The sequence below is a fragment of the Peromyscus californicus genome, unplaced genomic scaffold (genome assembly GCF_007827085.1).
Source record: "Peromyscus californicus insignis strain IS unplaced genomic scaffold, ASM782708v3 Scaffold_23__1_contigs__length_62951481, whole genome shotgun sequence".
Lineage (NCBI taxonomy): Eukaryota > Metazoa > Chordata > Mammalia > Rodentia > Cricetidae > Peromyscus > Peromyscus californicus.
In genome coordinates, this window is record NW_026294534.1 from 6,608,695 (window position 1) to 6,632,963 (window position 24,269).

Here is a 24,269-nt window from a genome sequence, read left to right on the forward strand (position 1 = left end):
CTGAGCTAAATCCCCAGCCCCAGAAGCTCCGATTCTTAAAAAGAAAACTCCAGCTCTGCACTGGGACACTAGAAAAGATGCCCCAAAGGCAAGACCTGCCGATCAAAGGCTCCAGATTGTGAAGTGCTAATTCATTTGAGAGGAGACAGCCTTAACTGAGGATGCAGAGGAGGGGTCTATTACTGGAAAATAACACTTGGGGATGTCTCTCTCCACAATCAGCCTGGTGTTTGTTTTTGATCTTTTGAGGGGCCCTCCACCAGCTCCCAAATAAATCACACACAGAGGTTTATTCTTAGTTATGAATGCCCAGCCTCAGCTTGCTTGCCAGCTTTTCTTAACTTACATTAGCCCGTCTGCCTTTTGCCTCTGGGCTTTTCCGGTTCTCTTACTCTTACTCAATGGCTGGCTGTGTAGCTGGGTGGCTGGTCCCTGATGTCCTTCTTCTCTGGCTCCTGGGTCTCTCCTTCCAAGTTTCCCCTTCTATATATTCTCTCTGCCTGCCAGCCCTGCCTATCCTTTCTCCTGCCTTGTTATTGGCCATTCAGATCTTGATTAGACCATCAGGTGTTTTAGACAGGCACAGTAACCCAGCTTCACGGAGTTAAACCAATGCAACATAAGCAAATAAAATAATATTCTACTACAGAGACTGATGCAAATTAAAACTGCATTGAGATTCCAGTCAGAATGGTATCCATTAAGAAAACAGGAAGTCTAGTGGGACACCAGGGAACGTGCTCACTGCTGGGGGAATGGAAACTAGTCTACCTACTATGGAACTCAGTATGAAGGTTCCTCAGAAAAACTAAAGGAAGTGGCATCATGAGCCAGTTCCTGGATATTTATGCAGAGGACTTCAACACATCATGGAGCTGTTTCAACACTGATGTTTATTGCAACCCAGTTTACAGTAGCCAAGTTATGGAACCAACTTAGGTTCCTAACAACAGGGATGGATGGATAATAAAAATGTGCTGTCTGTACGTGATTGAATCTTCTTCAGCCACAGTGAACAGCAAAGTTAATGCCATTTGTAGGAGAGAGATGCAAGTGGAGATGACCGTGTTAAGGAAATTACTCCAGCTTCTGAAAGGTAAATGTCCTGTATGTGTGTATAATATGAAGGTAAGGCAAAACTCTCTGGAGGAATGAAGGGGGCTGAAGGGAAGGCAGGTGTGGTTTGAACGAAAATGGCCTCATAGGCTCATGTGTTTGAATACTTGGTCCCCAGTGGGTAGAACTGTTTGGGAAGGATTAGGAGGTGTGGCTTTGTTGAAGTTGTGTCACTGGGGGTGGGCTCTGTGGTTTAAAAAGCCCAGGCTATCCCCAGTTAGCTCTCTGTGCCTCCTACTTGAGTGTAAGGATATATACTCTCAGCTACTACTCCAGCGCCATGACTGCTGCCATGCCCCCCAACATAATGATCATAGACTCTTAACCATTTGGAACTGTGAGCCCCAAATTAAACGCTTCCTTTTATAAGTTGCCTTGGTCATGGTGTTTTGTCACGGCTTTAGAAAAGTAACTAAGACATCAGGGTAGAAAGATACGGGAAGGGACGTGCTTGGCACATATTACATACTTCTATGAAAATGTTGATACATGGTATGGAGTTATGTACAATGAATGTACACAATGAAAATGTTAGTAAAAAGTAACTTTAAAGTTACTAGTTAAAAAGTGCAAGGGGCCGAGGATATGACTCTCAGTAAAGGGCCTACTGTGCAGTCATGAGGATGTGAACTCGTACCCCTAGCATCCACATAACATCTGGGCATGGTGGTGCATGTCTGTAACCCCAGGACCGGGGAAGACAGAGATAGGTGGATGCCCAGAGGTAGCTGCCCAGATAGTTTAACCAATCATTGAGCTCTGAGTTCAGTGAGACACCCTGTCTTGAAAATATAGTGGAGATCAATAGAGGACACTCAATGTCACCCTCTAGTCTCCTGTGCACATGGATGCACACATGGATGTATGTGCCATTTTTTTTTAAAGTACCAAAGAACAAGCTAAAATAAACTAGCAAAATGTTCACAGTCATTTAAATTCAAGAACATCAACCCATCCTGAGGTTCCTGTCATCCTTCCTTTCCTTTTAGGTAAGTTAGAATATTTTTGCAGTTAATTAAAGTTAAAACATGGGACAGAACAACTCTCCCAGAGACTTGCAGAATTCCAAAGGACTTCAAGACAGAAACTGGAATTGGTTCAATGGTAAATTTACACAGGCAGGAAGGAGAACACCTTAGTCCATTCCTGCTGGTATAACAAAAGACCTGAGGCCGTGTCGTTACAAAGAACATAAATGTATTCCTCACACTCAGGCAGGTGTTGTGTCTATGGAGGGTTACTCCTGGCTCCAGAACAATGCTCACTGCTACATGATCATGGCAGGAAGTGAAGTGCTACAAAGACCTTTTTGACAGAGGCCTTAATCAGGTCCCTAGGGAGGGCCCTCATGGCCCAGTTACCATGAAGATCCCAGCTAGCACCTACGGTTATCATTTCAACACCTGGAATTTAGAAGGGAACCCCATCAAACAATAGCAGAGGCACATTACCTGCCTGGTTCATGCCTATGGTTTTCTATCTGCCAGTCTCCTGGGGACTCTACCTGAAAACTCTCTATTCGGCCAGGGCTGCACATCTGGCCAGCAGCACAGCAGGAAGACAGATAAGAAGGTCCCCGCTCCTCCGTTCGTTGCCATGGTCCCTCCAGCAGAAGGAGGAGGCCCGTCCCTGGAAGGTCTTCAGCTTCCCCAGCCTTGGTCTCCTGGATACCTGGAATGTCCGGGACCTGTGACATCACCACCAGGAAGTGATCTGAGTTCCTTTTCCTCGTGAGTAGGACTGTGTGCTTGTTGGCTGCTCTTCAGGAGAAGAGGCTGATGGGAGTCAACTGCACGCAACCATGAGCTTCTCTCCTCTTTTTCCACTGCCTGTATTGCGTCTACCTCAGTCCCAAGAGGACCAGAGAGGCAAGGCATCCATCAAGACTCTTAATGTGAAGCCTCAAAGTGCAGCATATCTTCTTCCATGAATGGATGGGCTGGAAGGATGCTGGAGGACTGGATGAATTACAGGGTGTGTGCCAGGACGAGCAGATCCAGATGCTCCTTGAAGAGCATGGCCTATGGCTCTGCAGTTCCAGGGTCCTGAAGCATGGAGCTCAGGGACTAAAGGTTCCAGGAGCTCGGGCCCCTCCCCGTCTCTCATCTTTCTTTGCATTGGTTCCTGTCTCACTCCCTGAAAGGTCCTCACAAAACAGAGTATCTGGCCACATTCTCTGTCATCTTCCTCCAGTTCTTCCTCTTGTCCATCAGGACTGCAAAATCCCCCAAGTGGCCCTTCTGGTTGGCTCGTCTGTGCTCCATACTTTCCCTGGACAAATCCAGCACCCGGCCAGGGCATACAGAATGCATCAGGTCCCCGGCATCAGTTGATGGACCTTAACGATAGCTTCAGACCTAGTGGGACGTGAAGTAATCTTGGATGCAGGGCCAACCATACCTCCGTGACCCAGAGGACCCATTGTGGTGTGCCCCCCAGGGTTCTTGGGCGCTTTGTTCTTTATTGCTTATATGGGGACCTGAAAGCACTTTCCTGTTTCAGTATTCTTCCTCTCCAAAATGTCTTTTAATTCAGTGTCAGTTTGCTGTAGTTTGGCCTCATGGACGTTGTCATCCAGGAATTCTTCACATGTGAGTGTGTAGGTTGGTTGCTCCATAATCTAACAGACGGTTGTTTGGGAACGATACTCTTGGACCAGGCTTTCCTTTAAATTAAAAATGTTTTGTTTGTAGAGGAGCTTTAGGTTACTTAAATTGGCAGCTTCTGTTACCTCTTCATGATCGTTAGGAAAACTGGAATGTTGCTGAAGAGGGCTGATGCCGTGTGGTGGGATTGCTCTCCACCTGGTGTTCTTTATCTTGAAGTTCAGTGGTTTCATTGGGTTTTAACTTGGCATTTTTCCTCATAAGTTTTCCTATGAACGACATGCGTATGACCCAAGAAGTCAGAGCACACTGTAGCTCCAGAAGCTTTTCTTACCCGTGTCTTCGTAGGGACTGTCAGTGGTGTCTGCTTGGTTCTTGACCCAGGGACACCAGTGCTCCTTGGGCTGGAGGGTCTTGGTCTTCATTGTTTATCAACTTTCTCTGATGAATAATCATTGCGGCAAGCCACTCAGTTTCCAGGAACAGCTAGTTTGTCTGATGTTTTCTCTTGCTTTGTAATAACATCTTAAGGCCCTTGTTTTGTCTTAATCATTGTGTCAGTCCATTTTTCATTACTATAATGAAATACTTGAGGCAGGACACCTTTACAAAGAGATGAGGTTCGGCTTCCAGTTTTAGATGCTGTAAGCCCAATCAGCAATGTGCAGGCTTTGGTGGGGGACCCATGGCAGATGCAGGAGTGCAAGGCCACACCTCAGAACAGGGAGTAAAGGTTTTTCTAACCATCCTCGGAGGATGGCTAGCCAGAGTTTCCCAGGAAACACCTACCCCATGATCCAAGGGGTTCCCCCAGGTCCCTCCTCTGAAGGTTTCCCACTGTGTCAGCACACCATCATATAAACCAGCTTCAAGCACAGCCACTAGCAGTTACTCTGTGTACAATTCTATACTGTATGTATGTATGTATGTAGTATGTATGTATGCATGTATGGAGACAGGGTCTCCCTGGGTGGCCCTGACTGGCCTATGAACTCTATGTAGGTTGTCTGGCATTCTTTTTCTTCGCCTAGCATTTGCCTTTTCCTAATTGTTTTCTCTGTCATCGTGTTTCCTAGTTTGATTTCTGTTGATGTGATAAAACATCATGCCAAAAGCTACATGGGGGAGGAAGGTGTTAATTTCGGCTCATATTTCCAGGTTCTCACGTGGGGAAGTCAAGGCAGCAGGACCTAAAAACAGCCGGTCATGTCACATACACAGTCTGGAGCAGAGAGTAATGAATACGTAAGCGTCTGTTTGCTTTTGTGCTGCTCAGGTTCCCCACTCTGATGTAGTTCAGGATTCCGTGCCTAGGGGATGGTGCTGCCCGCAGTGGGCAGAGACTTCCCACATCAGTTAACTTTAGACAACGGCACAGACATGTCCACAGGCCAACCCAGTGCAGACAGCTCCTCACCGAAACAAGTAAAGCCAATCAGCACACGGTGTCAGGATGTTTCTGCGACGTGTTCTTTTCCATCTCCTTCGCTCTTTGGAAGGCCTCTCAGAGCATAAGCAACCACACAGTGCACCTCTGGTGTCCTTTAATTTTACTTGATTCCTCTCGATGTCCCGTGCAGTTTGGAGCAATACCCAAAGACTCATCTTTTCCTGTAAGAAAATGAAATTGAGAAAGAAAGTAGAACAGGGGGAGCCACAGCGGGCTCACACTTAGGCCTCTCAATCCCAAGGACAGACCTTGGCACCCAGAAAGCCTGGAAAGGAAAAATGGGATGTTTGAACCAGTGGGAGGGGCCAAGGGTCAGCGACAGGAATATCAAGGGTGCTTACTTTTCAGGGGAAGGGACAGCGCAAGGTCTGGCTGCTGTAGAAGGATGTCCCCTGACACCTTTCTGCATGCGGACATGCGCTCATTCATGGGCCTTCATTTCTTTTAGATGGAGTTTCCTGAGAGGCTCGGAGCTCCCTGTTGGCTGTGAATGTCCACGTAATGAAGTCCAAGGGACCGACATCTCCCTTTAACAGCTAGTAAGTGTTCAAGCTCAGTTACGAACTTGACTACGTGAGCTGCAACTCCTTAAGACAGTGCAGGTTCACCCAGACCAAAATGTGCTGGTGTTTTAGGAATTCAGTTTGACTCGGCCACCTTTTGTTTTTTTTGGGGGGGGGGGTTTGTTTGTTTGTTTTTGTTTTTCGAGACAGGGTTTCTCTGTGTAGCCCTGGCTCTCCTGGATCTTGCTCTGTAGACCAGGCTGGCCTTAAACTCAGAGATCTGCCTGCCTCTACCTCCCAAGTGCTGGGATTAAAAGTGTGCACCACCACCACCTGGCTGCAGGTTCTGCTTTTTAATTCATCTCTTTTTGTTGTTGTTAAAGAAGAAGTTCAATATAAATTTAATAAAAAACTTTTTTCTTTTCCTTTTTGAAATCATCCATTCGCGAGTGCGAATGAGTGTGTGTGTGTGATCCTCAGTTTCTCGTCTTGCCACTGGGGTTAGAGTATCCACACTCGGGTTAGAGTATCTACACATTCCACTTGAGGATGACGTACTACTGAAGTGACTGCAAGCCTGCTCCGCTGTTTGGATTTTATTGCTGGGTCCTCCTCCCCTCCGGCTTCAGTTCCACCTGGTTCCACTTGGTTTTCCACAAGACATTGTTGCTCTGGCGTCAGTCAACAGCTAAATCTGTTTGCTCATGAACTGTCTGCCCTCCACCTGACTTCAAACCCTAGGAAAGGGAATGCTCTGGTGACGTTGTCGGTAATTAGTCAACAAGTGTCGCAGCCCTCTGAGAACTTCCGTTCCACATGTCTGCTTCTGCTGCTCTCTGCCCTCTCAACCATGGGTGCTGTCCTGCCTAGTCTTTTTTTTTTTTTTTTTTTTTTTTTGAGACAGGGTTTCTCTGTGTAGCTTTGCGCCTTTCCTGGAACTCACTCTGTAGCCCAGGCTGGCCTCGAACTCACAGAGATCTGCCTGGCTCTGCCTCCCAAGTGCTGGGATTAAAGGTGTGTGCCACCACCTCCTGGCTGGCTGTCTTTCTTTCTTTCTTTCTTTCTTTCTTTCTTTCTTTCTTTCTTTCTTTCTTTATTGGAGCTGAGGATCGAACCCAGGGCCTTGCGCTTGCTAGGCAAGCACTCTACCACTGAGCTAAATCCCCAACCCTTAATTTTTTTTAAGAAAATTTTTTTATTCATTTTACATACCAACCACAGATCCCTCTCTCATTCCTCTTCCTGTTCCTCCCATCCCCCCCTCCGACTCACCCCCTATCCCCTCTTCCCATGGAGAGTCAGCAAAGACTGGTACATTCAGTTGAGGTGGGTCCAAGCCCCTCCCCCTTGCATCAAGGCTGAGCAAGGTGTCCCATCATAGGTAATGGGTTCCAAAAAGCTAGCACATGCACCAGGGATAGATCCTGATCCTACTGCCAGAGGCCCCTCAAACAGACCCAGCTACACAATTGTCTCTCATACGCAGAGCGCCTAGTGTGGTCCCATGCAGGTTCCACAACTGTCGGTCTAAAGTTCGTGAGTTCCTATGAGCTTGGTACAGTTGTCTCTGTAGATTTCCCCATCGTGATCTTGACCCTCCTTGGTCCTGGCTCATCTTAAGTCAACTTCACACAAGCTGGAGTCATTGGCAAAGAGGGAACCCTAGCTATGACAAGTTTGTACCAGGACAGTGGGGTATTGCTGTGACAGACCTGACCATGCTGTTTTGGGGAGGACTGTGGAAGGACTTTGGGCAAGAAAGGCATTGACTATTGAGAGCTCAATGGGCTGTTTTGTAGGAGCTTGGAAAATAAGAAGGTTGAGAGCGGTGCAGACTATGGAGGCCTGGCTTGTGAAGTTTCAGAGGGAAGCAAAGACTACCAGGCCATTTGTGTGGATAATCTATAGTGTTTGGTCAGCTGGGGCTGAAGAATCAGCTGTGACTAAGAAGAAACCAGCATCACTGAGGTGAAATCTTCTGGAATGTTTCCTGAGAGTCCACACACAGAAGCTGTGTTCTAGACAAGGCCAAGGTTGTACCTTGTTCTAGCAGCTGAACTTGGTAGTATAAGAGTCACCCAGGTGGTCCTGGTTTTGAAGGCGTGAAGGGGTCATGGAGAGAAGCTGAGGCTTGTCACTGTATGGCAGGATTGGTGTCCCTGAAGAGAGCCCAGGAGAGGCTATTGGTGAAAGTGCAGCCCAGTTGCAGCAGAAGACAACAGCATTTTGGAGATGCCAGGACCATGGGGTAACCACCAAGAACAGCATTGGTGGAATGGAGTCAGCTGGGGCCTAGGAGACAAGCTGTGTGTGCTGCAGGGGGCGGGGCCGGAGAAGTGACCCAGGCCCATTGGAGGAGCCCAGGAGATTGTGAGTGAATCCCAGACATTGAACATTGAGGTTTTTATGCTTTCGGAGTTGGGCTTTTCTTTGTTCAAATTGTGACTGTGCCCTGGTTCTTCCTTCTTGAAATGAGAATGTAATTTATTTTTTATTTTACAGGAGCCCACATTTGGGAGACTGAATTTTTAAAGAGATTTTTTTAACTTTTAAAAGAGACATTGGATTTTAAAAATGACTGAATTTTTAACATGTTTCAATTTGTAAAGACTTTTTTTTTAAGTTTGTAAAAATGTTTTATGTTGGCGGGTCATCTTGGGGATAAACGAGAAAGGGAGAGGGGAAGATTGGGGCTTCACAGTGATATGTGTGTGTGTCGAGCTGACAAGGGGCCAGTCGTTCTGCCTAGTTTTATGTCCACCTGACATACACTAGAGTCATTTGAACATAAGGCGTCTGAAATGAGGCAATGCCTCCGTAAGATCCAGCTGCAGGGCATTTTCTTTATTAGTGACTAATGGGGGAGGGCCCAGTCCAATGTGGGTGGTGCCATCCCTGGGCTGGTGTCCTGGGTTCTATAAGAAAGCAGACTGAGTAAGCCATGGGGAGCAAGCTGGTAAGCAGCACCCTTCCATGGCCTCTGCCTCAGCTCCTGCCTCCAGGTTCCTGCCCTGACTTCCCTCAGTGATGACCTGTGACCTGGAAGTATAAGCTGAAATGAACTCTCTCCGCCCCAAGTGCTTTGGTCATAGCAATGGTAACCCTAACTGAGACAGATGCTGAGCTCACGGAGGAGCTGCTGTCCGGTGTACTGTTTGTGCGTCACCGGGTCCTGCTCCTGACCTGTTTGTCATTTCCGGAGTGAGACCCAGCAGGGATTCAGAAGCCAACACGAGAAAGGTGGACAGGGCTGGAGAGGGGAGGCAGCTCTACAGTTTAGCCAGCTGGATGTGGCTCTTCTCTGAGTTCTGTAGCTTAACTGTATGACTAGCCTTCAGGTTCCTGCCTGTAAAATGGTGGGCATTCCTGCTTCTGTGGGTCGAATGTGTGCCCAGTCATCAAACTCGTGTGTTGTATCTTCATCCCCCAAACACTCCCAGGCAGCAGTTTTTGGAAATAGGACTTTCAGGAGGCAGTTAAGGCTGAGGGGGTCCTAATCCACAGGATTGGAGTTTTAGACTCTTAAGAGCTGGTTCTCAACCTTCCCAATGCTGTGACCCTTTAATACTGTTCCTCGTGTTGTTATGACCCCCCAACCATAAGATTATTTTCGTTGCTACTTCTGAACTGTAATGAATTATCTGACAGGTGACCCTGTGGGGGTTATGACCCACAGGTTGAGAACCACTGTTTCAGATGAAGAGAAAGCCTTTTCTCAGCTGTTCCTCCATACTCCCACCCTAGCAAGGGGCCTGGAGCACATACAGCAGGTCCACAACTGTCTGCAAGGCAGGAGCTGACCCTAGGGACTATAGGCTTGGATTCCTCCAAAGTGAGAAAAAGTGTCTGTTTATGCCCCCAGGTTATGGTATTTTCCCTCCCTTCCTTCCTTCCTTTTTTTTTTTTTTTTTTTTTCAGAGCTGGGGACCAAAACCAGGACCTTGCGCTTGCTAGGCAAGCACTCCACCACTGAGCTAAATCCCCAACCCCCCTTCCTTTTCTTAAGGCCCAGGCTGGCCTTGAACTCTGTAGCTGAGGACAACCTCCACCTACGAACTGGCTGAGATTACAGGCGTGCATCACCATGCGTGGATTATGTAGTGCTGGGGTTGGACCCAGGGCGTTGTACATGCTCTGAGAGCACCCTGCCCACTGAGCTAGATCTTCAGCCCAGACGACAATGTTTTCATGGTTTTGCTTTCCGTTTCTCCCTCCTTTCCCTCCTCCTCTCTGATGATTCACATGTGCGTCTGCCCCAGGAGAGCACCCCTTGACACGGCGTGATGTGCAGCCAGGCCCCTGGGCGGTCTGCGGCAGGGCGAGTCTGCACATAGCATCAACCATCATGGCCCTAGCTTTGCTTTCTCCCCCAGCTAGGGGGACGGAGAGCACCTGAGGCAGGAAGAGTGGCGAAAGGCAGCAGATATCTCTGTCCCCAAACAGTGACTTCAGGTGGTTTTGGTTTCTGGACCCTTTCAAAACTTGTAGTGGGTAGCCATTCCAGCTTTGGTCTGGAAGTTCCAACCCCCATTGAGGCTTCTGTAACTATCACGCCTACAAGGCGGGGCCAAGAGAGGATGCTGAAGACCCGAGATTCGGATGCGCCACCTTCGCTCTGTTCCTGGACCCTCGACGGTGGTGGAGGTTGACCGAGCAGAGTTCTCCAGAGAACACCGCTGGGCTGCGACACACCTTCCCCAGAACCTGCGACCTACCTATCCCGTCATTTGTAAGTTACGCCACTAATAAACCTCCTTTTTAACTACGTGGAGTGGCCTTAATAATTTCACCAATAAAAACTCCAAACCCTTGGGGCAGAGGCAGGCAGACCTCTGTGAGTTGGAGGCCAGCCTGGTATACATAGTGAGACCCTATCTCAAAAACAAAACAAAAAACACACAATTCTTTTTGTTATTGTTGTTTTGAGACAGGGTTTCTCTGTGTAGCCCTGGCTGTCCTGAAACTTACTCTGTAGACCAGGCTGACCTTGAACTCACAGAGATCCCTGCCTCTGCCTCCTGAGTGCTGGAATTAAAGGTGTGCCCGGCTAAAACCCACAATTCTTAATTCTTAACCTTTGTTAAATGCATAAACTTTGGATTATAAATATTCATGTTTTTTATATTGACTGAAATTGAAACATCTTGAGAATGGACATTTATTTCATGGAATATAGCAATGACAAGCATTGCCCATTAACAGACCTTGGGTTATTGTGAAATTCATTTTGATCTCATGATCTTCTGGGGCCTGAGTATTAAGGATGATGAAGGACCAATTCTGTAGAGTGACTTTTACTTACCTGGTTTTATAGTATCTGAATCATGGGATGTGCTAGGAACTATGTGAGAATCTTGGCTTGGCTCTCTACACACTTTGAAGTGCTGTCTCCTATGTGAATGGTTTCACCACCATTGTGTTTAGGATCTTAGTTTTCACAGTGACTCCAGGGACAAGAGCACAGGAATCTGTAACCCAGGATGGAACCCAGAGTGTCCAGTTCAAACCTGAGAGCCCAGTGGGGCCAGGACAGCTATGAACATAGCCCATTGCAAAGGCATGTACGTGCTTAAAGCATTATGAAGTTTCTTTATGACTGTTTTCGTAACTTCATTGTTTTCAAACATAAAGTCTGTAGATCACAATGTCACAAAAATAATCTCTAGATTATTGGACACCCAGATTTAATAGCGGTCCAGAGAAGACAAAAGGTTGGATTTCAGTGCTTGTCGGCACTGTGTTCTTCCCTCAAGAACCTTGCTGAGCTTTACAATCTTACCTCAGTCCTAGCTTCCTCTCCCAGGTGGTGTCTGCTACGCCCTGCCTTCAAGATCTGTCTCCTTCATTTTACTGCAATCCTCCCCCCCCCCCACCCAGGCCTCCTCTTCCTGTCCTCTGAACCCCACCTTCTTTTAGGCTCTGAATGCCCGCTTGCCCATCTGTGTTCACAGTTGGGTTCGGTCTCTCTCTCCTAAAGACCCTGTGATGGTGGTGACCTGGGTTGAAAGTCCCCTCCCTAGCTCACCATATTGAACTAGAGTCCCTGAACAACTTCCTGTCCCAACAGCAGCCTCAGGCAAGCTGTTGGAGGTCTGTGCCTTTGGGAACATAGATGGCTTCCTGCCTTGACCCAGGGTTGTGTGAGGATCTGCTAGCAGTATTGTAGAAGTAAAGATGTCCATCCAAATGAAAACAAGAGGTTTCTTTAGCACTTGCCATGACTGAAGTGTCAGATATCATGGCTTGAGACTGGCAGAGACTCAAGGCAGGCAGAGGAGTGGGGGAAATCGGGGTAGGGAGAGGGACCACGGGTAGAGCTGTTGGCGAGGCATGTTGGGGGTGGGTCAGTGCCAACACTGCTCTCATGCAGTTGGCAGGGAGTCCATTGGCTCTGGCTGGCCTGGGGATGGAAGCTGTGGGCTGTGAAATCCGGGCAGCTCCGGGTGCATTGGTGTAGAAGTTGTTCTTGAGAGCATGGCTTCCGGGTTGGTTGCTGTGGCTAGGACACTGGTCGCCTACACACATGGCCACAGATTTATGTCAAAGTTCATTTGAATGTACGGTCTGGCCGTCGTTGCCTGTATGTGGTTTCTCCATGTGGTTTTGGGAGCACGTCCATGTGGCTAAGCTGATTCGTGAGATTCCTGTTTGATATTTCATAGTGTTTTACCTGAACTAAGCAGACATGCCCAGAAATGGCCTTGAGAAAGCAGCAGCTGTCCCCATTTAGAGATTTCCCCTCAGGCAGCTGCCTGGAAGGTGGAAGGCGGGGCTGGCCGCACTGTGCTGCTGTCCCCACCCGACTGGTGGCCCTGAGCAGGTGGGGGAGGGAAGGCTGGCCAGGATTAGCACTCCGGGAACTCATTGCTCACTGTCCATTTTTATATTCACAGTCACAGAATTGGGAAGGCGTTTTTTTCTCGTCACCCCTCGACCCCCCAGACAGGGTTTCTCTGTGTAACAGCCCTGACTGTTCTAGAACTCACTCTGTAGACATGCTGGCCTTGAATCCACAGATATCTGCCTGCCTCTGCCTCCCTAAAGCTGGGATTAAAGGCATTCTCATAAACTGTTCTTTGAAAAGTTCTTCTGTGGCTAAGACATGGTAATTTTCCTTGACACCTAACTCTAGGCCTATAACTCCAGCTCCAGGGGGTCTGATGCCCTGTACTGGTGCTCGGGCACACGCATACACACACACACACACACACACACACACACACACACACACACACACACACACATACACACACACACACATACACGCACACACACACACGCACATACACACACACACACACACACACAAATAGTAAAAAAGTAAATAAATAAACCTTGAAAATACTTCTGTGTAGGAAAGCCTATGAGCAGTCCCCTGGGCTCCTAGGTCTTCTTCACACTCCTCCTGAATCATGTCGTTGTCGTCTGAGCTTGGGCTTTAGATCTCACCTGCCTGCACTGAAAAGCCCCCGTTTCCACCTTTTGTTGCTGAGAAACAGTCTTGTGCTGACAGTGTTTGGTGGGGTCCTCAGCTGAGCCTGGGGTGTTGGGATAGATGTTTCTGGATAGTTATCAAGGAGGTTTTAACCACTTCTCCTTTGTCCTTGCCACAGGAAAAACCAGCCGATTCAACCCCCGATTGGACTCCGTCAGATCTTAACCCCAGCCTCTGAAGAGTTCTAAAGCATCCTTGACGTGGCTTCTGCAGATGTTGGGTATGTATTGCTCCTTGCCATAGAGTCCTGCTCCCGCTTTCTCCCCATGAACACACATGACCTCTCCGGCTTCACTGGAAAGCCCAGCTCCCCTGAATAAAGTCATCGATTCTGATATCTGAGAGCTACTGCTGTCAAAGGCTCTAGAACAAATCATTAACTAAACCAAGTGTATTACAAGAAGTCCACGGAGTCTGCTTAAAGGGTAAAGGAATTTACTTGGGAGGAAAACTCACTACAGCATGGGAGATTTATTATAGGGTCCTGGAAGAACAGTCTCACGCTGTTCTTCCGCCTGGTCCGTCTCAGCATCCAAGCCCATGAGGGAGAGAAGGGAGTGGTGTAGTGCACGTCTCAGGTCTTACAGGTAGCCTGGACCCACACCCCAGGGGCAGGTATTTCAAGGTCATAGGTAGGTAGGACAGTTACCTGCTACATCTCTAGGGGCTGTGCTTCAAGGTCATAGAACAGTTATCCGCTACACAAGGGAGTTTAAATCGATCATCTTACACACACACACACACACACACACACACACACACACCGCCCTCCTTTCTACAGGTGTTTTGTCTGCATGTGTACCAGTGCACTGTGTGTGCGTGTGTGCAGTGACCTTGGAGGCCAGAAGAGGGCGTTGGCTCCTCTGGGACAGGAGGGACAGATGGTTGTGAGCCACAGTGTGGGTGCTGGGAATTCAACCCAGTCCTCAGGAAGAGCAGCCAGTGTTCTTGACTGCTGAGCCATCTCTCCAGCCCAGATGGAAAATTGACTTTTAAGAAGTTTATCTCAACTAATTTCTTGACTATTCAAATTTTAGTTCTATGTATGAAATTTTTTTTTTAGATTTATTTATTTATTATGTATACAGTGTTCTGCCTGCACATATCTCTGCAGGCCAGAAGAGGGCACCAGATCTCATTACAGATAGTTGTGAGCCACCATGTGGTTGCTGGGAATTGAACTTAGGACCTTTGGAAGAGCAAGCAGTACTCTTAACCTCTGAGCCATCTCTCCAGCCCTATGTATGAAATTTTTAATCAGATGATGAACACACACTGCTCCTGGAGTCCCCCAGACATGACCAATGCAAGCTTTGATGGTGCAGGCAAACTTTTGGATGTGGCCTGCTGTGAAAATATCTGCACACATGGAAATCACCAGGCTCCTAGACACTGTTGCTGAGGGCTAAGCATGTCCATTGTCTCTGCTGTGCCCAGGTCGCAAGATCCCCAAACAATACTACCACAGAGCCAGTATCCAATGCAAGCACACAGAGGTTTTTAATAACAAAATAAGCAAGCTTGGTCCACGTCCAACATCCGACACAGTGGGTAGAGGAGAACGGCCCTGAGCATTTGCTTTAAGGGGTTTATATAGGAAAGGTTTACATGCAGCTTGGGATTAGACAAGGGGCTAGGGGTGAGGCAGTTCTTTGAAGTTACTGGCTGAACTATAAGCGTGAGGTTACTGATGGCTAACAGGATTCAGGATATCTATAGAGACATAAATTTTTGTTCCCTATGTCCTGCTTTTGTTGACACATTCAGATTTATTGTTCCAGTCCTACTCTCCCCTGAGGTCAACTTCTGGTCAGTTGAGCCCATTACTGCCCATATCTTGTTTTGCCAAGTCCAGGATACATAGATTTATTGTCCCAGCCTTGTAAGTTCAACTTCTGATCACTTCTAAAACTGCTGGTCAGCAAATACCTTTGGAGGAGGGGAGGGGGAAGCGTCTTTCAAGATGGCTACTGATTTTTCCCTTTCAGTCTCCACCTAGCATGCCTCTCAGAAGGCTATGCCCCGAGCAAGCCTCAACCTTCTCTCAGAAGGCTATGCCCTGAGCAAGCCTCAACCTTCTCTCAGAAGGCTATGCCCTGAGCAAGCCTCAACCTTCTCTCAGAAGGCTATGCCCTGAGCAAGCCTCAGCCTTCTCTTAGAAGGCTATGCCCTGAGCAAGCCTCAGCCTTCTCTTAGAAGGCTATGCCCATGTGAGCAAGCCTCAACCTTCTCTCAGAAGGCTATGCCCTGAGCAAGCCTCAGGTCTCTCTAGGAGAGGCTGAACGAATATTTCAGACTTGGGCTCTGTTAACAGAGAGATCTACTGTTGCTCCAATTGGATTTGTCATCTCTGACTCAGTCCTACTCACTCAGACTCTCTGTACCACACCTGCAGCTGTCCCATCCGCGTGTCCCTTCGCTGAATGACTAGCCCTGCATCCATGTGGCTTTGTGCAGAGTGAAGCCTTGGCTGGCCTCGTGATAGGGTGACAAAGCTCCCTCTGCCCTAGTCCCTGCTAGTTCTGACATTCCCTCCCTCCTTCCCTCCCTCCCTCCCTCCCTCCCTCCCTTTCTTTTTTGTTGTTTTTCTAAAGTCAGGGACTTATGTAACCCAGACTGGTCCCAAACTTGCTATATAGCCGAGGCTGGTTTTGAATTTCCGATTCTTCTGCTTCTCCCTCCCAAATCTTGGGATCACCGGTGACACTTCCATGTGCAGCCCCCATTCTGGCCTTTCCGTAGGGACTATGGTGATGGAAACACCTGCCCACAGGAGACTGGCAAACACCCCCTGATCTGACTCTCGGATGTGAACGCAGGCCCTCTGGCAGGCAGAGGGCCCAGCTGTCCCTAGTCCTGATCTGAACCCACGGAGACATCCTGACACCTGTTGTTTCATTTTAAAGCTCTGGCTGTGCCTGGAGATGAGACAGTGCCCGGCACTTCAATCGGTTGGAGAACACTGGGCGCCCAGAGGCCTGGCCCGTTCATTTTCTTGCATTTTTTAATGTTATTTTTAAGTTACTATACATGGCACTGGGCTCCGCTGTGTGTATGACATTTCTATATATGCACCCCATACTCTGTTCTTATTTCCCCTCCCTCGTGGCAGCTCTCCCCCTTGGGTAAACCAATGAAACCAGGCCTTACAGGCCTCACTGAGGCCGGGGCAACTCCTAGGCATTGGTGCTGCAGAGAATCAGGGGCACCCCAAGTTCATCCCAGCAACCCCACTTCACCCGTGGCCTGCTTTGCTGAGACGGAGAACAGTCCAGGCACAGCCAGGGAAGCACTGGGGTCTCTGGGTTGGTCTCTCTCTGCTTCCCTTCTAGTGATGTCTGAGGGTCCGTCTCCCAGTGCACACCCTCCCCCTCGCCCACAGACACACACGCCTGCTCTGCAGCCCTGGCTTTGACCCTCACTGGATCCCTAGGCCTTCCCTCAGAGTGGGTGTTGGGAGTAGCCCAGACCCTGTTGTCTTGGGCTGGGGACCATTGCCAGCTTCCCCTTGCCGGCATATCCTGTTCATTAGTCCAACCCAGGACCGAGCGAACAGGTGGCTATTGGGGTTCCTGGGCGTCTCCACTGCCTCCTTCCAAGTCCAACCCTAGATGCACACAAGAGTCTGATAAACGTAGGCAGGAATCGTCCCTAGTGAGTCCAGCTTGAGAACAGAACTTGTGGGAAACAATTCCCACTTCATAAGAGCACTGTGTAGGCCGGGCCTCTGCCTAGCCTGGCTGGTGCGCTGACTATGCAGAGAACGGGTTATGACCCTAACATGGCTCTGCCTCCCTCTCCTGAGGTGTCCGGAGGGAACAACCTTCCTTGTCATCCAGGTCTTACCTTTCCACACAGGGATGTGTGGGTTCATCCCTACACTTTACATCCTGTGGGGGGGGGGTCCCCCACTTTACCCTGGGTACTCTTGAGGAGAGAGGGATAAAAAAATATCAGGTAGAAAGAGAGACCTAGTGGACAAGAGGAAAAACACAGGACGGCTTCGGGAGGGCCTGGGTCAGTACCCAACAGCCCAGGACTTTATTCAAAAGGGCTTTTTATAACAATGCCAAGGGGCTAGGCAAAAGACCTCCCCCTTGCTAGATACAGCCCAGCGTAGACTCTTAAACACCTGGTAACCACGGCCGTGGTCAGATCATCCCCTTATGCAGCCCTGCTGGGTAAAGCAAGCTCAGATTCTCTGACCCTGAGTAATTTGGGCCTCCGCAACATCCCGTTTATTCAAGGCTTATCAGGTGCAGGGCCTTGCAGGCAAGCTTAGCTATGAGCAGTTTTCTACTGTAAATTTCCATTTGGGAGGTGGGTGGGTAACTAAGCGGATCTTGGTTGCAGGGGAGAGAGGGATAGCCAGGCCAGCAGGCGTTTGCGAGTCTGGTGTTCTTTGTCCGTCTGTTGCTGGACCTAAGGCTCAAGGCACTTATGAAAGTGAACTATCTGATTTATTTATAACACGTTCAACCTGAGTCCTCCAGCCCCCCTCCCCCCAATGCAAATCCCCAGTCATGGGAAAACAGTCCTGGAGGGAGAGGTGGTTGCTGAGCTCAGGCTGGGACCTGCTCCTGGCTGTGCCCATAGGACAGTGGCTCCCAGGCTGGGACTCCACTTTATTTTATTTTATTTTTTTAAACATTTTTTTCTTTTTCTTTTCTTTCTTTTTTTTAAAAAAAGATTTCTTTCTTTCTTTTTTAATTTATTTTATTTATTATGTGTACAGTGTTCTGTCTGCATGTATGCCTGCAGGCCAGAGGAGGGCACCAGATCTCATTACAGATGGTTGTGAGCCACCATGTGGTTGCTGGGAATTGAACTCAGGACCTCTGGAAGAGCAGCCAGTGCTTAACTGCTGAGCCATCTCTCCAGCTCCGGGACTCCACTTTATAAAGTGGTGGTTTGTTCCACTTGGAGCGCCAATGCTGAGGCATGACTCTGTACCTTGTTTGCACAAGCAAGCAGCCATCTGTCCTGCACAAGCCAGAGCTACATAATGAGACCTTGTCTGAAACAAACAAACACAAGTTACTAGAGTGCTTGCTGAGGTCCATCCTTAGTGTGTGTGAAAGATAGCAAGAGGAGGGAGGGAGGGAGGAGTTAGTTTTAGTTGGAGTTGTTTCCCCTGTTAAAGACCTGGCCTTGTTTGTCTGGCTGAACTTCCATAGCTCATGTTCAAACACACACACAAACCGGGCGGTGGTGGCGCACGCCTTTAATCCCAGCACTCGGGAGGCAGAGGCAGGCGGATCTCTGTGAGTTCGAGGCCAGCCTGGGCTACAGAGCGAGATCCAGGAAAGGCGCAAAGCTACACAGAGAAACCCTGTCTCGAAAAACAAAAAACAAAAAACAAAAAACAAAACAAAACAAACACACACGCACACGCACAGCACATAACATCTGTGGGAGGTTGGGTCTGGTGCAGACTTTTTACCTCTCCAATGCCCCTTGGGGCTGTGACTATGCTCAGGCTTCACCAGGAATTCCAATGAGGGGCACCCACAGGCCTGGTGCATGGGCTTGAGGTAGGGCACAGAGATGGGCTGAGAGCTGGGGCTCCCCACATGCTGACCCCTCCACACGCCAGGCAGGGCTCCTCCCCATTCTCTGAAGGCCTTCAAATAGTCTGTCCCTCGAGAAGTAAGTCACAGAACTGCAATCACAATTGTTGAAGCCAAAATGTTAAAGTTGCAGTTGACTTCAGAGTGTTTGAAAGTCTGTGAATGCACCCTTGGGGCGAGTCTACCTTTGTCTAACGTAAGACTCCAGCTCTGACACATGAGGGACACCAGAGAGGAAGGGAAAAGAGAAAAACTCAGAACAACTTACTTTCTGGAAGCTTCTCGAGTGCCTGTCCCATCCCTAACCCTTCCCAGACCCAGGAAGAAGTGAGATTCTGGCCACAGTGCCGGAGTAAAGGACAAGCGCTCCAGCTGCAGCAGGTGCCTGAGGGAGGACACCAGAGTCAGTTAGCATTGGGACAGTGCGGTGTCAGGAACAGGTCTAGAATGTAAAGCAACAACTCAGGACTCGGTGGATACCAGAGGCAGTGTGTGGGAGTGAAACACAGAGATGTTGGCCGCTTCCGTCTGCTGGCTGGTGGGGGAGATGGGATGGGAGCGGACAGCTGCGCTCCCTGCCTCCGTTCCTCCAGAGGAGAGAGAGGCTCCTGGGTGTCTGTGGAAAACAGGGACCACACAGCCTTGCTGCATCTCTTAGTACAGTTCCAGACACAGAGTGGAGTAAACATAAAAGCCAGTACGTGTATGTGTGTGTGTGTGTGTGTGTGTGTGTGTGTGTGCGTGCGTGCGTGCACGTGTTTGAAATAGGGTCTCACTATGCATCTCTGGCTATCCTGGAACTCGCTCTGTAGACCAGGCTGGCCTTGAACTCACAGAGATCGCCTGCCTCTGCCTCCCAAGTGCTGGGATTAAAGACGTGCACCACCACCGCCCAACTAAAATATTTTTAAAAATTCTTCTCAGTCAGGATTTTCTGTAGCTTGCTTCTAAAGACAGACAAAGTAATAGGAAAACAAAATGAAACAAACCCTTTTCCTCACTGTCAGGCCAACTCAGTGCCCAAAACACTACGCAGAGCTGGGTTGAAAGAGCCCAGAGTAGACATCTCAGCGGAGAGCAGGCATGGAACGCAGACCCAGAGCTCCCTCCCATGGGTTCTCTACACTGTGGTTTGAGAGTAAAGGTCATTATCATTTTGGAGCATAGAATTCTTATTTCACTCTTTTCCTCATAAATAGTTCAAGAACAGGAACTGGGCTTCATGTCACTCCACCTCACAGGACCTCAGGACACCTCAGACAGAAAGTGACTCCCCTTCTTCCCACTGCACTGTGCTTGTTTTTAGCCAAAGCCACAGATGAGTGACCTAGGCTCAGAGAGTGAGCTAGGCTCTGTTTTCTGTCTCATCGTTGAGTGTGATCTGAAAGGTACACACTCCATCGCATCTAACCTCACCTGCCTTCGCCACCGACATTAAAGTGGGGTGTGCTCTCTCCTCTTCCGCACGGTCACATCTTGGCCCCTGAGGATGGGGTCCTCCATCAGTAATCCCTCTGTCCCAACTGAAAGCCGCTTCCTTGAGAAGAGAACCTGTGAATGCCCGTGCAAAAGATGGCTGAGTGATGCAACCCAGCAACACCTCCGGAAAATAGTCCCGTTATGTCCACGTTCTAGAACTTTTAGCAGAAAAGCTAGGGCGAATGAATGGGCGTCCAAGGACACAGGGGTAGTGTAAATCTGTGAGTGATCACAGCTGAGGTTAGCTGGCTGTGCACGCCTGTGGAACTCGATTGTGCACTGACAATAGGCTTAGGGGTGTGAGTGACATGTCAGCAAGCCTCACCCCCATAAATACGTATATATGTATACATAGGTATTCATGCACATGCCTGTGTTCACAAACATGAATAAAGTGAATAGAAGTGGATGTGCTGCTTCTCATTAGCATCATTAAGGAAGTGAAAATAACCTCAGTGGCTGGGAACAGACACTAAATTCAACCAGACGAGTTAAATCTTCCGTGCTCACTCTCTGTGATGGTGGTTGTGTCGATCATTTGCTAAACCACTGAGCCACGAAGAGGACTCATCCATCTCCCTCTCCTTTAGCTGGCTACCGAGTCCCGGAAGCACGGGCTTTCCCAGCAGACAAGGCCTGGTCTCCACACTGTGCACTCAGCCCTGTCTGGAAGCTTCTATCCGGGACCATCTCAGCATGAGGTCCGGGTCCAGCATAGTCCCTCAAGGCCAGTGACGTGGTGTCTCCTCCTGGTCCAGCTTGTCCTGTGACACTTCTGCTGTGGAAGCCCTTGAGCAGAGCCGGAAGGGACAAGCAGGTGACACCTCTCAGCTGTCTCTGTTTTCTCATCTGTCTAACAAACAGTGACAAGAACCATGCAGTACTAACACCTCAGAGTTCTGTGAGTGATAAGCACGTGTCACATGGGTGTAACAGCTCACAGTGTGCTCAGTAGTGAGCCGAGGCCGGTGCTTATGGTTTCATGCCTCACAATTTACACGTGTTTGTCCCAGTACATAAGCATGTACATGCATATACACGCGTTTATACATTCCACATATGCATATACTGCCACACAAACACCTTCACACATCCACATCCATATACATGCACCACACATGTACACACACACACACACACCTGTAAACACAAATAGACACACACACACACACACACACACACACACACACACACACACACACACTGCCTCTGCTCCTGTCCCCAGCATATCTCCCACATCCTTGAACTCATCTCTTAGCAGCCCTTTATCCACAGCAAGAACTGAGCAGGGAAGTGACGGTTGCTCCAGGGATGGCGGTGGCCCCTTCCACACTGCACCAAAGCAATCCACGGAGGGAATCCTGAAAAATGAGAGAAAGCAGGATCCAGATCTTGACGGCGGCGCTGTGAATGTGGAACTAGAGATCCCTCCCAGCTGCCTTTGCCCACCAACACAGCCTGACCTTCCTTGAGGCCACTGCCTCCCAGGGAGTGCTGAGTTCCCTTCAGAGCCCACCAGTGGCTTGGCTTTGTTCTATACCTGTAACTTGATTGCAGCCCAGCAGAACCAGCTCCCCCCCAGGGTGGAAGGTCATCTTCTGGTTGAGGCAGAAGTCTGGGGACAAGTGCGGTGGGGGAGGGATCTGGCCATGGTCCCTGCTGTGCCTACAGCACAGATATTCAGGGTACAAGGGTTCAAGCAGAAACATCTGGATTCTGGGCATGCTGTTGTGAGGTATGTCCACAAGAGACCACCACACGAACATGCTTAAATGCTGGTTGGTGACTGCATGGGGGACTTGCCCAAACCATGCAGCCTCGAGCCATATATCCCTTTGTCTTTTATGCACAAAAGTCACATCCTTGTTGTCACACTTCCATTAGCACAAAAACAGAACTACACGAAGCCATAAAGCAAGGTTCATATATTTGGGCCTTTCCTGGAACTATGGACCAGGTCTTTGATGGATTAGGTCTTTGATGCTGTTTTAGCAGGAGTTGAGAGTCCATGGGGTCTCTTGGTCAGATGCCTCTAACATGGCGTCAGTTATGCTGAGGTCTTTGAGTCTGTTACAGTGTGGGCAGAGGATGGCCGTGAGTTGGGGCCGGAACCACACAGGAGCCTGAGCCAGCAGGGCTGTCAGCAGCCACAGCCCTGATTCACCCTCAGCTTGAACTCTGCAGGACACGTGGACGCAAACCTAGTCAGGCTCTCCTGCAGTCACCTCACTGCCAACACAGCTGTGTCTGCTCTGCCGAGGCTGCAGCAGGGTCCCCTGTACCTCCTTGTGGCATCAAGATGCAGAGAGCCCTGCAGAAGGGACAGACTGCCTGCTGGAGAGGAGCTGCCTGCTCCACACACCCCAGGATGGAGGAAGAAGGACAGAATCACATGCGATGTGCATGTGGGACTGCACGCGTGTGCCTTGTGTGTGCCTGTGTGGCTGCTGGGGTGTGGAGAGGATACAGGGACTCTCGGAGGCGGGAATGTCCAGAGTTGGACAGAGAGGGTGGCCTGGGTGCTTTTCATCAGGACACCTGCTGTCTCAGAGGAACCCATGGGAGGACAGACCAGGAGAGCCGCTGTGCCGCGGGCACCCTCTGCTGGCTGACTTGGCATCTTACACCCCCAGCCCCAGGGATAGGAAATTCACCCAACTGAGAAAACTGGTGTTTGGAGGGAGGTAAGTGTTAGTGAGAAAGAGGACTTCTGTATCAACGAACAGTAGAACTTGGGGAGCCCTGTGTAAGCTCAGTTCCCTATCATTCCCAGCCTGCCCAGGTCACATTTCTATAGTTGCTGTTCAGGAAACTGTGGCCCTGAGGCAGGGACGGCTCTCACTTTTAGAAATGTCTGGCTTTCTCCCTCTGGGCTCCTTCCTGCTTTGAGAAATCTCAACACTTGGGGGCATTTGGCGCTGCCCTGGAATGAGGTCTCTCATTGGCTACATAAAGGCCAAAGGCCAGGCTGCCCTCTGTCCTGTCCTAAAGAAGGTCTCTCCAGCCGGGCGGTGGTGGCACATGCCTTTAATCCCAGCACTCAGGAGACAGAGCCAGGTGGATCTCTGTGAGTTCGAGGCCAGCCTGGTCTACAGAGTGAGATCCAGGACAGGCACCAAAGCTACACAGAGAAACCCTGTCTTGAAAAACCAAACCAAATCAACATACAAACAAAAAGAAGGTCTCTCCAAAGAGCTATGCCTTGAGGGAAGAGGGAGAGCAGAGCTCTCCTCCAATTCTCTTCCTTCATGCACATACGCCTCAGTTTTCCCCAAGGTTTGTCTCAGAAGTCGAAATTACTTAGATCCACCCCCTTTTACAGGGGCTTATGACTATAAAGGGAATCGGTTGGATAAATCATGGGGGAAAAGAATGTGGAATCAGTTGCCTTTTATGGGAAGGCTGATTAGAAGCAGAAAGGTATAGTGTACATATGATAGGCAGACAAGGTCAGCTATATTGAGGGGTATAGCACCTGTGCTAAAGAGGTGGGCTAAGGCTCTTGGCGAGGACTTTGTAACTGTCTTTAATAAATTACTAGAAATGGATCACTAGTTATTGAGTACATGATCTGGCTCTTAGGGTTCAGGCCACAGCATGTCTCTGCCTGAAAGGATTAATCATTCTGAAAACCACATTGTGTGACCACAAAAGATTGCATCTATTGTTTTCCTTTTGCCCCTGGACTTAGTTCCTTGTTAAGATTGCACAAAATCTCAGCCTGATGTTCAGTAAATTTGCAGCAGTTTCACAGCATACTCTGGTGTCTGTGTCTGTCTGTCATCGCTGAATCCCAATTATCCTGAGCACCTTCACCCCGTTCTCCCTCGGTCTGGTGGCCCTACTGAGACCCAGTCCGAGGCAGGGTTTGGTCTCCAACATCACAAAAACTGGGCGTGTAATCCCAAGATTCCAGAGATGGGGAGGCAGGAGGGTTGGACCCTGTCTTCAAAACAACGACGAAAAGAAAAATTAAGATGTGCCTGTTGCTTTTCTTACTCTGACAAAATTCTTGACAAAAGCAGCTACAGCACGGGTGTGTTTCAGCTC

General features: G+C 49.1%; 1 long non-coding RNA gene across 6 annotated transcripts in view; it reads left to right on the forward strand.

Annotated features, from left to right (window-relative positions):
- LOC128118880 (uncharacterized) overlaps positions 1-23,977 on the forward strand; it is a 67,623-nt gene extending 43,646 nt beyond the window's left edge. For 5 of the 6 annotated variants that reach the window (XR_008221374.1, XR_008221373.1, XR_008221372.1 and 2 more), the window contains 4 exons: positions 4,881-4,967; positions 5,621-5,711; positions 13,289-13,390; positions 19,940-23,977. This is a non-coding gene — a long non-coding RNA (uncharacterized LOC128118880). Of the gene's footprint in view, positions 1-4,880; positions 4,968-5,620; positions 5,712-9,593; positions 10,405-13,288; positions 13,391-19,939 lie in introns of all 6 variants that reach the window. The other variant, XR_008221370.1, reaches the window with a different exon arrangement.
- The last annotated feature ends 292 nt before the right edge of the window (positions 23,978-24,269 follow it).